This window comes from Pan troglodytes, chromosome 12 (assembly GCF_028858775.2).
Source record: "Pan troglodytes isolate AG18354 chromosome 12, NHGRI_mPanTro3-v2.0_pri, whole genome shotgun sequence".
NCBI classification, from domain to species: Eukaryota; Metazoa; Chordata; class Mammalia; order Primates; family Hominidae; genus Pan; species Pan troglodytes.
In genome coordinates, this window is record NC_072410.2 from 1,103,941 (window position 1) to 1,118,502 (window position 14,562).

Here is a 14,562-nt window from a genome sequence, read left to right on the forward strand (position 1 = left end):
TACGGAAATATCCTCACCACTATCACTATAAACCTGGAAATACCTACAACGCTATCTGTATAAATACGGAAATATCCTCACCACTATCTCTATAAACATGGAAATACCTACACCGCCATATCTATACACATGGAAATACCTACAACGCCATCTCTATACACATGGAAATATCTACACCACTATCTCTATAAACATAGAAATATCTACATTGCAATCTCTATAAACATGGAAATATCTACACCGCCATCTCTATAAACATGGAAATATCTACATCGCTATCTGTATAAATATGGAAATATCTCCACCGCTATCAGTATAAACATGGAAATATCTACACCGATATCTGTATAAACATGGAAATATCTACACCGCTATCTGTATAAACATGGAAATATCTACAACGCTATCTGTGTAAACATGGAAGTATCTACACAGATATCTGTGTAAACTTGCAAATATCTACACATCTACCTGTGTAAAGATCGAAATGTCTACAGCGCAATCTGTGCAAAGATGGAAATATCTACACTGCTATCTCTGTAAACATGGAAATACCTACACCGCTATCTGTATCAACATGGAAATATCTACTTCGCTATCTTTATAAACATGGAAATATCTACACTGTTATCTCTATAAACATGGAAATATCTACACCACCATCTGTATAAACATGCAAATATCTACAGAGTCATCTGTATAAACATGGAAATATCTACACCACCATATCTATAAACATGGAAATATCTACAGTGCCATCTGTATACCCGTGGAAATACCTACCCAGCCATCTGTGTAACCACGGAAATATCTACTCCGCTATCTCTATAAACATGGAAATACGTACAACGCTATCTCTATAAATATGGAAATATCTACACTGCAATCTCTATAAACATGGAAATAACTACACCGCCATCACTATAAACATGGAAATATCTACATCGCTATCTGTATTAACATAGAAATAGCTCCACCGCTATCAGTATAAACATTGAAATATCTACACCGCTATCTGTATAAACATGGAAATATCTACAACGCTATCTGTATAAACATGGAAATATCTACACCGCAATCTGTATAAACATGGAAATATCTACACAGCTATCTCTATAAACATGGAAATAGCTACCCTGCTATCTGTATAAACATAGAAATAGCGACACCGTTATCTGTATAAACATGGAAATATCTACACCGCCCTCTGAAAAAACATCAAGATATCTACACAGTCATCTGTATAAACTTGGAAATATCTACACCTCCATCTGTATAAACATGGAAATATCTACACTGCCATCTGTATACACATGGAAATATCTACACAGCCATCTGAAGAAACATGGAAGTATGTACACCGCTATCTGTATAAACATGGAAATAACTACACCGCTATCTTTATAAACTTGGAAATATCGACACCGCCTTCTGTATAAACATGGAAATATCTACACCGCTATCTGTATAAACATGGAAATACCAACACCGTTATCTGTATAAACATTGAAATATCTACACCGCTATCTGTATAAAGATGGAAATATCTACAACGCTATCTGTGTAAACATGGAAATATCTACACACCTATCTGTGTAAACATGGAAATATCTACACCGCTATCAGTATAAACATGGAAATATCTACACCGCTATCTGTATAAACATGGAAATACCAAAACGGCTATCTGTATAAACATGGAAATATCTACAACGCTATCTGTATAAATACGGAAATATCCTCACCACTATCACTATAAACCTGGAAATACCTACAATGCTATCTGTATAACTACGGAAATATCCTCACCTCTATCTCTATAAACATGGAAATACCTACACCGCCATATCTATACACATGGAAATACCTACAACGCCATCTCTATACACATGGAAATATCTACAGCACTATCTCTATAAACATAGAAATATCTACATTGCAATCTCTATAAACATGGAAATATCTACACCGCCATCTCTATAAACATGGAAATATCTACATCGCTATCTGTATAAATATGGAAATATCTCCACCGCTATCAGTATAAACATGGAAATATCTACACCGATATCTGTATAAACATGGAAATATCTACACCGCTATCTGTATAAACATGGAAATATCTACAACGCTATCTGTGTAAACATGGAAGTATCTACACAGATATCTGTGTAAACTTGCAAATATCTACGCAGCTATCTGTGTAAAGATCGAAATGTCTACAGCGCAATCTGTGCAAAGATGGAAATATCTACACCGCTATCTCTGTAAACATGGAAATATCTACACCGCTATCTGTATCAACATGGAAATATCTACTTCGCTATCTTTATAAACATGGAAATATCTACACTGATATCTCTATAAACATGGAAATATCTACACCACCATCGGTATAAACATGCAAATATCTACAGAGTCATCGGTATAAACATGGAAATATCTACACCACCATATCTATAAACATGGAAATATCTACAGTGCCATCTGTATACCCGTGGAAATACCTACCCAGCCATCTGTGTAACCACGGAAATATCTACTCCGCTATCTCTATAAACATGGAAATACGTACAACGCTATCTCTATAAATATGGAAATATCTACACTGCAATCTCTATAAACATGGAAATATCTACACCGCCATCACTATAAACATGGAAATATCTACATCGCTATCTGTATTAACATGGAAATAGCTCCACCGCTATCAGTATAAACACTGAAATATCTACACCGCTATCTGTATAAACATGGAAATATGTACAACGCTATCTGTATAAACATGGAAATATCTACACCGCAATCTGTATAAACATGGAAATATCTACACAGCTATCTCTATAAACATGGAAATAGCTACCCTGCTATCTGTATAAACATAGAAATAGCGACACCGTTATCTGTATAAACATGGAAATATCTACACCGCCCTCTGTAAAAACATGAAGATATCTACACAGTCATCTGTATAAACTTGGAAGTATCTACACCTCCATCTGTATAAACATGGAAATATCTACACTGCCATCTGTATACACATGGAAATATCTACACAGGTATCTGAAGAAACATGGAAATATGTACACCGCTTTCTGTATAAACATGGAAATAACTACACCGCTATCTTTATAAACTTGGAAATATCTACACCGCCTTCTGTATAAACATAGAAATATCTACACAGCTATCTGTATAAACATGTAAATACCAACACCGTTATCTGTATAAACATTGAAATATCTACACCGCTATCTGTATAAAGATGGAAATATCTACAACTCTATCTGTGTAAACATGGAAATATCTACACACCTATCTGTGTAAACATGGAAATATCTACACCGCTATCTGTATAAACATGGAAATATCTACACCGCTATCTTTATAAACATGGAAATACCAAAACGGCTATCTGTATAAACATGGAAATATCTACAACGCTGTCTGTATAAATACGGAAATATCCTCACCACTATCACTATAAACCTGGAAATACCTACAACGCTATCTGTATAAATACGGAAATATCCTCACCACTATCTCTATAAACATGGAAATACCTACACCGCCATATCTATACACATGGAAATACCTACACCGCCATCTCTATACACATGGAAATATCTACACCACTATCTCTATAAACATAGAAATATCTACATTGCAATCTCTATAAACATGGAAATATCTACACCGCCATCTCTATAAACATGGAAATATCTACATCGCTATCTGTATAAATATGGAAATATCTCCACCGCTATCAGTATAAACATGGAAATATCTACACCGATATCTGTATAAACATGGAAATATCTACACCGCTATCTGTATAAACATGGAAATATCTACAACGCTATCTGTGTAAACATGGAAGTATCTACACAGCTATCTGTGTAAACTTGCAAATATCTACGCAGCTATCTGTGTAAAGATCGAAATGTCTACAGCGCAATCTGTGCAAAGATGGAAATATCTACGCCACTATCAGTATAAACATGGAAATACCTACACCGCTATCTGTATCAACATGGAAATATCTACTTCGCTATCTTTATAAACATGGAAATATCTACACTGATATCTCTATAAACATGGAAATATCTACACCACCATCTGTATAAACATGCAAATATCTACAGAGTCATCGGTATAAACATGGAAATATCTACACCACCATATCTATAAACATGGAAATATCTACAGTGCCATCTGTATACCCGTGGAAATACCTACCCAGCCATCTGTGTAACCACGGAAATATCTACTCCGCTATCTCTATAAACATGGAAATACGTACAACGCTATCTCTATAAATATGGAAATATCTACACTGCAATCTCTATAAACATGGAAATATCTACACCGCCATCACTATAAACATGGAAATATCTACATCGCTATCAGTATAAACATGGAAATATCTACACCGATATCTGTATAAACATGGAAATATCTACACCGCTATCTGTATAAACATGGAAATATCTACAACGCTCTCTGTGTAAACATGGAAGTATCTACACAGATATCTGTGTAAACTTGCAAATATCTACACAGCTATCTGTGTAAAGATCGAAATGTCTACAGCGCAATCTGTGCAAAGATGGAAATATCTACACCGCTATCTCTGTAGACATGGAAATATCTACACTGCTATCTGTATCAACATCGAAATATCTACTTCGCTATCTTTATAAACATGGAAACATCTACACTGTTATCTCTATAAACATGGAAATATCTACACCACCATCTGTATAAACATGCAAATATCTACAGAGTCATCTGTATAAACATGGAATTATCTACACCACCATATCTATAAACATGGAAATATCTACAGTGCCATCTGTATACCCGAGGAAATACCTACCCAGCCATCTGTGTAACCACGGAAATATCTACTCCGCTATCTCTATAAAAATGGAAATACGTACAACGCTATCTGTATAAATATGGAAATATCTACGCTGCAATCTCTATAAACATGGAAATATCTACACCGCCATCACTATAAACATGGAAATATCTACATCGCTATCTGTATTAACATGGAAATAGCTCCACCGCTATCAGTATAAACACTGAAATATCTACACCGCTATCTGAATAAACATGGAAATATGTACAACGCTATCTGTATAAACATGGAAATATCTACACCGCTATCTGTATAAACATGGAAATATCTACACAGCTATCTCTATAAACATGGAAATAGCTACCCTGCTATCTGTATAAACATAGAAATAGCGACACCGTTATCTGTATAAACATGGAAATATCTACACCGACCTCTGTAAAAACATGAAGATATCTACACAGTCATCTGTATAAACTTGGAAATATCTACACCTCCATCTGTATAAACATGGAAATATCTACACTGCCATCTGTATACACATGGAAATATCTACACAGCCATCTGAAGAAACATGGAAATATGTACACCGCTATCTGTATAAACATGGAAATAACTACACCGCTATCTTTATAAACTTGGAAATATCTACACCGCCTTCTGTATAAACATGGAAATATCTACACCGCTATCTGTATAAACATGGAAATACCAACACCGTTATCTGTATAAACATTGAAATATCTACACCGCTATCTGTATAAAGATGGAAATATCTACAACGCTATCTATGTAAACATGGAAATATCTACACACCTATCTGTGTAAACATGGAAATATCTACACCGCTATCTGTATAAACATGGAAATATCTACACCGCTATCTGTATAAACATGGAAATACCAAAACGGCTATCTGTATAAAGATGGAAATATCTACAATGCTATCTGTATAAATACGGAAATATCCTCACCACTATCACTATAAACCTGGAAATACCTACAACGCTATCTGTATAACTACGGAAATATCCTCACCACTATCTCTATAAACATGGAAATACTTACACCGCCATATCTATACACATGGAAATACCTACACCGCCATCTCTATACACATGGAAATATCTACACCACTATCTCTATAAACATAGAAATATCTTCATTGCAATCTCTATAAACATGGAAATATCTACACCGCCATCTCTATAAACATGGAAATATCTACATCGCTATCTGTATAAATATGGAAATATCTCCACCGCTATCAGTATAAACATGGAAATATCTACACCGATATCTGTATAAACATGGAAATATCTACACCGCTATCTGTATAAACATGGAAATATCTACAACGCTATCTGTGTAAACATGGAAGTATCTACACAGATATCTGTGTAAACTTGCAAATATCTACACAGCTATCTGTGTAAAGATCGAAATGTCTACAGCGCAATCTGTGCAAAGATGGAAATATCTACACCGCTATCTCTGTAGACATGGAAATATCTACACCGCTATCTGTATCAACATCGAAATATCTACTTCGCTATCTTTATAAACATGGAAACATCTACACTGTTATCTCTATGAACATGGAAATATCTACACCACCATCTGTATAAACATGCAAATATCTACAGAGTCATCTGTATAAACATGGAAATATCTACACCACCATATCTATAAACATGGAAATATCTACAGTGCCATCTGTATACCCGTGGAAATACCTACCCAGCCATCTGTGTAACCACGGAAATATCTACTCCGCTATCTCTATAAAAATGGAAATACGTACAACGCCATCTGTATAAATATGGAAATATCTACGCTGCAATCTCTATAAACATGGAAATATCTACACCGCCATCACTATAAACATGGAAATATCTACATCGCTATCTGTATTAACATGGAAATAGCTCCACCGCTATCAGTATAAACACTGAAATATCTACACCGCTATCTGTAAAAACATGGAAATATGTACAACGCTATCTGTATAAACATGGAAATATCTACACCGCTATCTGTATAAACATGGAAATATCTACACAGCTATCTCTATAAACATGGAAATAGCTACACTGCTATCTGTATGAACATAGAAATAGCGACACCGTTATCTGTATAAACATGGAAATATCTACACCGCCCTCTGTAAAAACATGAAGATATCTACACAGTCATCTGTATAAACTTGGAAATATCTACACCTCCATCTGTATAAACATGGAAATATCTACACTGCCATCTGTATACACATGGAAATATCTACACAGGTATCTGAAGAAACATGGAAATATGTACACCGCTTTCTGTATAAACATGGAAATAACTACACCGCTATCTTTATAAACTTGGAAATATCTACACCGCCTTCTGTATAAACATAGAAATATCTACACCGCTATCTGTATAAACATGGAAATACCAACACCGTTATCTGTATAAACATTGAAATATCTACACCGCTATCTGTATAAAGATGGAAATATCTACAACTCTATCTGTGTAAACATGGAAATATCTACACACCTATCTGTGTAAACATGGAAATATCTACACTGCTATCTGTATAAACATGGAAATATCTACACCGCTATCTTTATAAACATGGAAATACCAAAACGGCTATCTGTATAAACATGGAAATATCTACAACGCTGTCTGTATAAATACGGAAATATCCTCACCACTATCACTATAAACCTGGAAATACCTACAACGCTATCTGTATAAATACGGAAATATCCTCACCACTATCTCTATAAACATGGAAATACCTACACCGCCATATCTATACACATGGAAATACCTACACCGCCATCTCTATACACATGGAAATATCTACACCACTATCTCTATAAACATAGAAATATCTACATTGCAATCTCTATAAACATGGAAATATCTACACCGCCATCTCTATAAACATGGAAATATCTACATCGCTATCTGTATAAATATGGAAATATCTCCACCGCTATCAGTATAAACATGGAAATATCTACACCGATATCTGTATAAACATGGAAATATCTACACCGCTATCTGTATAAACATGGAAATATCTACAACGTTATCTGTGTAAACATGGAAGTATCTACACAGCTATCTGTGTAAACTTGCAAATATCTACGCAGCTATCTGTGTAAAGATCGAAATGTCTACAGCGCAATCTGTGCAAAGATGGAAATATCTACACCACTATCAGTATAAACATGGAAATATCTACACCGCTATCTCTATAAACATGGAAATACGTACGACGCTATCTCTATAAATATGGAAATATCTACACTGCAATCTCTATAAACATGGAAATATCTACACCGCCATCACTATAAACATGGAAATATCTACATCGCTATCTGTATTAACATGGAAATAGCTCCACCGCTATCAGTATAAACACTGAAATATCTACACCGCTATCTGTATAAACATGGAAATATGTACAACGCTATCTGTATAAACATGGAAATATCTACACCGCAATCTGTATAAACATGGAAATATCTACACAGCTATCTCTATAAACATGGAAATAGCTACCCTGCTATCTGTATAAACATAGAAATAGCGACACCGTTATCTGTATAAACATGGAAATATCTACACCGACCTCTGTAAAAACATGAAGATATCTACACAGTCATCTGTATAAACTTGGAAATATCTACACCTCCATCTGTATAAACATGGAAATATCTACACTGCCATCTGTATACACATGGAACTATCTACACAGCCATCTGAAGAAACATGGAAATATGTACACCGCTATCTGTATAAACATGGAAATAACTACACCGCTATCTTTATAAACTTGGAAATATCTACACCGCCTTCTGTATAAACATGGAAATATCTACACCGCTATCTGTATAAACATGGAAATACCAACACCGTTATCTGTATAAACATTGAAATATCTACACCGCTATCTGTATAAAGATGGAAATATCTACAACGCTATCTGTGTAAACATGGAAATATCTACACACCTATCTGTGTAAACATGGAAATATCTACACCGCTATCTGTATAAACATGGAAATATCTACACCGCTATCTGTATAAACATGGAAATACCAAAACGGCTATCTGTATAAACATGGAAATATCTACAATGCTATCTGTATAAATACGGAAATATCCTCACCACTATCACTATAAACCTGGAAATACCTACAACGCTATCTGTATAACTACGGAAATATCCTCACCACTATCTCTATAAACATGGAAATACCTACACCGCCATATCTATACACATGGAAATACCTACACCGCCATCTCTATACACATGGAAATATCTACACCACTATCTCTATAAACATAGAAATATCTACATTGCAATCTCTATAAACATGGAAATATCTACACCGCCATCTCTATAAACATGGAAATATCTACATCGCTATCTGTATAAATATGGAAATATCTCCACCGCTATCAGTATAAACATGGAAATATCTACACCGATATCTGTATAAACATGGAAATATCTACACCGCTATCTGTATAAACATGGAAATATCTACAACGCTATCTGTGTAAACATGGAAGTATCTACACAGATATCTGTGTAAACTTGCAAATATCTACACAGCTATCTGTGTAAAGATCGAAATGTCTGCAGCGCAATCTGTGCAAAGATGGAAATATCTACACCGCTATCTCTGTAGACATGGAAATATCTACACCGCTATCTGTATCAACATCGAAATATCTACTTTGCTATCTTTATAAACATGGAAACATCTACACTGTTATCTCTATAAACATGGAAATATCTACACCACCATCTGTATAAACATGCAAATATCTACAGAGTCATCTGTATAAACATGGAAATATCTACACCACCATATCTATAAACATGGAAATATCTACAGTGCCATCTGTATACCCGTGGAAATACCTACCCAGCCATCTGTGTAACCACGGAAATATCTACTCCGCTATCTCTATAAAAATGGAAATACGTACAACGCCATCTGTATAAATATGGAAATATCTACGCTGCAATCTCTATAAACATGGAAATATCTACACCGCCATCACTATAAACATGGAAATATCTACATCGCTATCTGTATTAACATGGAAATAGCTCCACCGCTATCAGTATAAACACTGAAATATCTACACCGCTATCTGTATAAACATGGAAATATGTACAACGCTATCTGTATAAACATGGAAATATCTACACCGCTATCTGTATAAACATGGAAATATCTACACAGCTATCTCTATAAACATGGAAATAGCTACACTGCTATCTGTATGAACATAGAAATAGCGACACCGTTATCTGTATAAACATGGAAATATCTACACCGCCCTCTGTAAAAACATGAAGATATCTACACAGTCATCTGTATAAACTTGGAAATATCTACACCTCCATCTGTATAAACATGGAAATATCTACACTGCCATCTGTATACACATGGAAATATCTACACAGGTATCTGAAGAAACATGGAAATATGTACACCGCTTTCTGTATAAACATGGAAATAACTACACCGCTATCTTTATAAACTTGGAAATATCTACACCGCCTTCTGTATAAACATAGAAATATCTACACCGCTATGTGTATAAACATGGAAATACCAACACCGTTATCTGTATAAACATTGAAATATCTACACCGCTATCTGTATAAAGATGGAAATATCTACAACGCTATCTGTGTAAACATGGAAATATCTACACACCTATCTGTGTAAACATGGAAATATCTACACTGCTATCAGTATAAACATGGAAATATCTACACCGCTATCTGTATAAACATGGAAATACCAAAACGGCTATCTGTATAAACATGGAAATATCTACAACGCTATCTGTATAAATACGGAAATATCCTCACCACTATCACTATAAACCTGGAAATACCTACAACGCTATCTGTATAACTACGGAAATATCCTCACCACTATCTCTATAAACATGGAAATACCTACACCGCCATATCTATACACATGGAAATACCTACAACGCCATCTCTATACACATGGAAATATCTACACCACTATCTCTATAAACATAGAAATATCTACATTGCAATCTCTATAAACATGGAAATATCTACACCGCCATCTCTATAAACATGGAAATATCTACATCGCTATCTGTATAAATATGGAAATATCTCCACCGCTATCAGTATAAACATGGAAATATCTACACCGATATCTGTATAAACATGGAAATATCTACACCGCTATCTGTATAAACATGGAAATATCTACAACGCTATCTGTGTAAACATGGAAGTATCTACACAGATATCTGTGTAAACTTGCAAATATCTACACATCTACCTGTGTAAAGATCGAAATGTCTACAGCGCAATCTGTGCAAAGATGGAAATATCTACACTGCTATCTCTGTAAACATGGAAATACCTACACCGCTATCTGTATCAACATGGAAATATCTACTTCGCTATCTTTATAAACATGGAAATATCTACACTGTTATCTCTATAAACATGGAAATATCTACACCACCATCTGTATAAACATGCAAATATCTACAGAGTCATCTGTATAAACATGGAAATATCTACACCACCATATCTATAAACATGGAAATATCTACAGTGCCATCTGTATACCCGTGGAAATACCTACCCAGCCATCTGTGTAACCACGGAAATATCTACTCCGCTATCTCTATAAACATGGAAATACGTACAATGCTATCTCTATAAATATGGAAATATCTACACTGCAATCTCTATAAACATGGAAATAACTACACCGCCATCACTATAAACATGGAAATATCTACATCGCTATCTGTATTAACATAGAAATAGCTCCACCGCTATCAGTATAAACATTGAAATATCTACACCGCTATCTGTATAAACATGGAAATATCTACAACGCTATCTGTATAAACATGGAAATATCTACACCGCAATCTGTATAAACATGGAAATATCTACACAGCTATCTCTATAAACATGGAAATAGCTACCCTGCTATCTGTATAAACATAGAAATAGCGACACCGTTATCTGTATAAACATGGAAATATCTACACCGCCCTCTGAAAAAACATCAAGATATCTACACAGTCATCTGTATAAACTTGGAAATATCTACACCTCCATCTGTATAAACATGGAAATATCTACACTGCCATCTGTATACACATGGAAATATCTACACAGCCATCTGAAGAAACATGGAAGTATGTACACCGCTATCTGTATAAACATGGAAATAACTACACCGCTATCTTTATAAACTTGGAAATATCTACACCGCCTTCTGTATAAACATGGAAATATCTACACCGCTATCTGTATAAACATGGAAATACCAACACCGTTATCTGTATAAACATTGAAATATCTACACCGCTATCTGTATAAAGATGGAAATATCTACAACGCTATCTGTGTAAACATGGAAATATCTACACACCTATCTGTGTAAACATGGAAATATCTACACCGCTATCAGTATAAACATGGAAATATCTACACCGCTATCTGTATAAACATGGAAATACCAAAACGGCTATCTGTATAAACATGGAAATATCTACAACGCTATCTGTATAAATACGGAAATATCCTCACCACTATCACTATAAACCTGGAAATACCTACAATGCTATCTGTATAACTACGGAAATATCCTCACCTCTATCTCTATAAACATGGAAATACCTACACCGCCATATCTATACACATGGAAATACCTACAACGCCATCTCTATACACATGGAAATATCTACAGCACTATCTCTATAAACATAGAAATATCTACATTGCAATCTCTATAAACATGGAAATATCTACACCGCCATCTCTATAAACATGGAAATATCTACATCGCTATCTGTATAAATATGGAAATATCTCCACCGCTATCAGTATAAACATGGAAATATCTACACCGATATCTGTATAAACATGGAAATATCTACACCGCTATCTGTATAAACATGGAAATATCTACAACGCTATCTGTGTAAACATGGAAGTATCTACACAGATATCTGTGTAAACTTGCAAATATCTACGCAGCTATCTGTGTAAAGATCGAAATGTCTACAGCGCAATCTGTGCTAAGATGGAAATATCTACACCGCTATCTCTGTAAACATGGAAATATCTACACCGCTATCTGTATCAACATGGAAATATCTACTTCGCTATCTTTATAAACATGGAAATATCTACACTGATATCTCTATAAACATGGAAATATCTACACCACCATCTGTATAAACATGCAAATATCTACAGAGTCATCGGTATAAACATGGAAATATCTACACCACCATATCTATAAACATGGAAATATCTACAGTGCCATCTGTATACCCGTGGAAATACCTACCCAGCCATCTGTGTAACCACGGAAATATCTACTCCGCTATCTCTATAAACATGGAAATACGTACAACGCTATCTCTATAAATATGGAAATATCTACACTGCAATCTCTATAAACATGGAAATATCTACACCGCCATCACTATAAACATGGAAATATCTACATCGCTATCTGTATTAACATGGAAATAGCTCCACCGCTATCAGTATAAACACTGAAATATCTACACCGCTATCTGTATAAACATGGAAATATGTACAGCGCTATCTGTATAAACATGGAAATATCTACACCGCAATCTGTATAAACATGGAAATATCTACACAGCTATCTCTATAAACATGGAAATAGCTACCCTGCTATCTGTATAAACATAGAAATAGCGACACCGTTATCTGTATAAACATGGAAATATCTACACCGCCCTCTGTAAAAACATGAAGATATCTACACAGTCATCTGTATAAACTTGGAAGTATCTACACCTCCATCTGTATAAACATGGAAATATCTACACTGCCATCTGTATACACATGGAAATATCTACACAGGTATCTGAAGAAACATGGAAATATGTACACCGCTTTCTGTATAAACATGGAAATAACTACACCGCTATCTTTATAAACTTGGAAATATCTACACCGCCTTCTGTATAAACATAGAAATATCTACACCGCTATCTGTATAAACATGTAAATACCAACACCGTTATCTGTATAAACATTGAAATATCTACACCGCTATCTGTATAAAGATGGAAATATCTACAACTCTATCTGTGTAAACATGGAAATATCTACACACCTATCTGTGTAAACATGGAAATATCTACACCGCTATCTGTATAAACATGGAAATATCTACACCGCTATCTTTATAAACATGGAAATACCAAAACGGCTATCTGTATAAACATGGAAATATCTACAACGCTGTCTGTATAAATACGGAAATATCCTCACCACTATCACTATAAACCTGGAAATACCTACAACGCTATCTGTATAAATACGGAAATATCCTCACCACTATCTCTATAAACATGGAAATACCTACACCGCCATATCTATACACATGGAAATACCTACACCGCCATCTCTATACACATGGAAATATCTACACCACTATCTCTATAAACATAGAAATATCTACATTGCAATCTCTATAAACATGGAAATATCTACACCGCCATCTCTATAAACATGGAAATATCTACATCGCTATCTGTATAAATATGGAAATATCTCCACCGCTATCAGTATAAACATGGAAATATCTACACCGATATCTGTATAAACA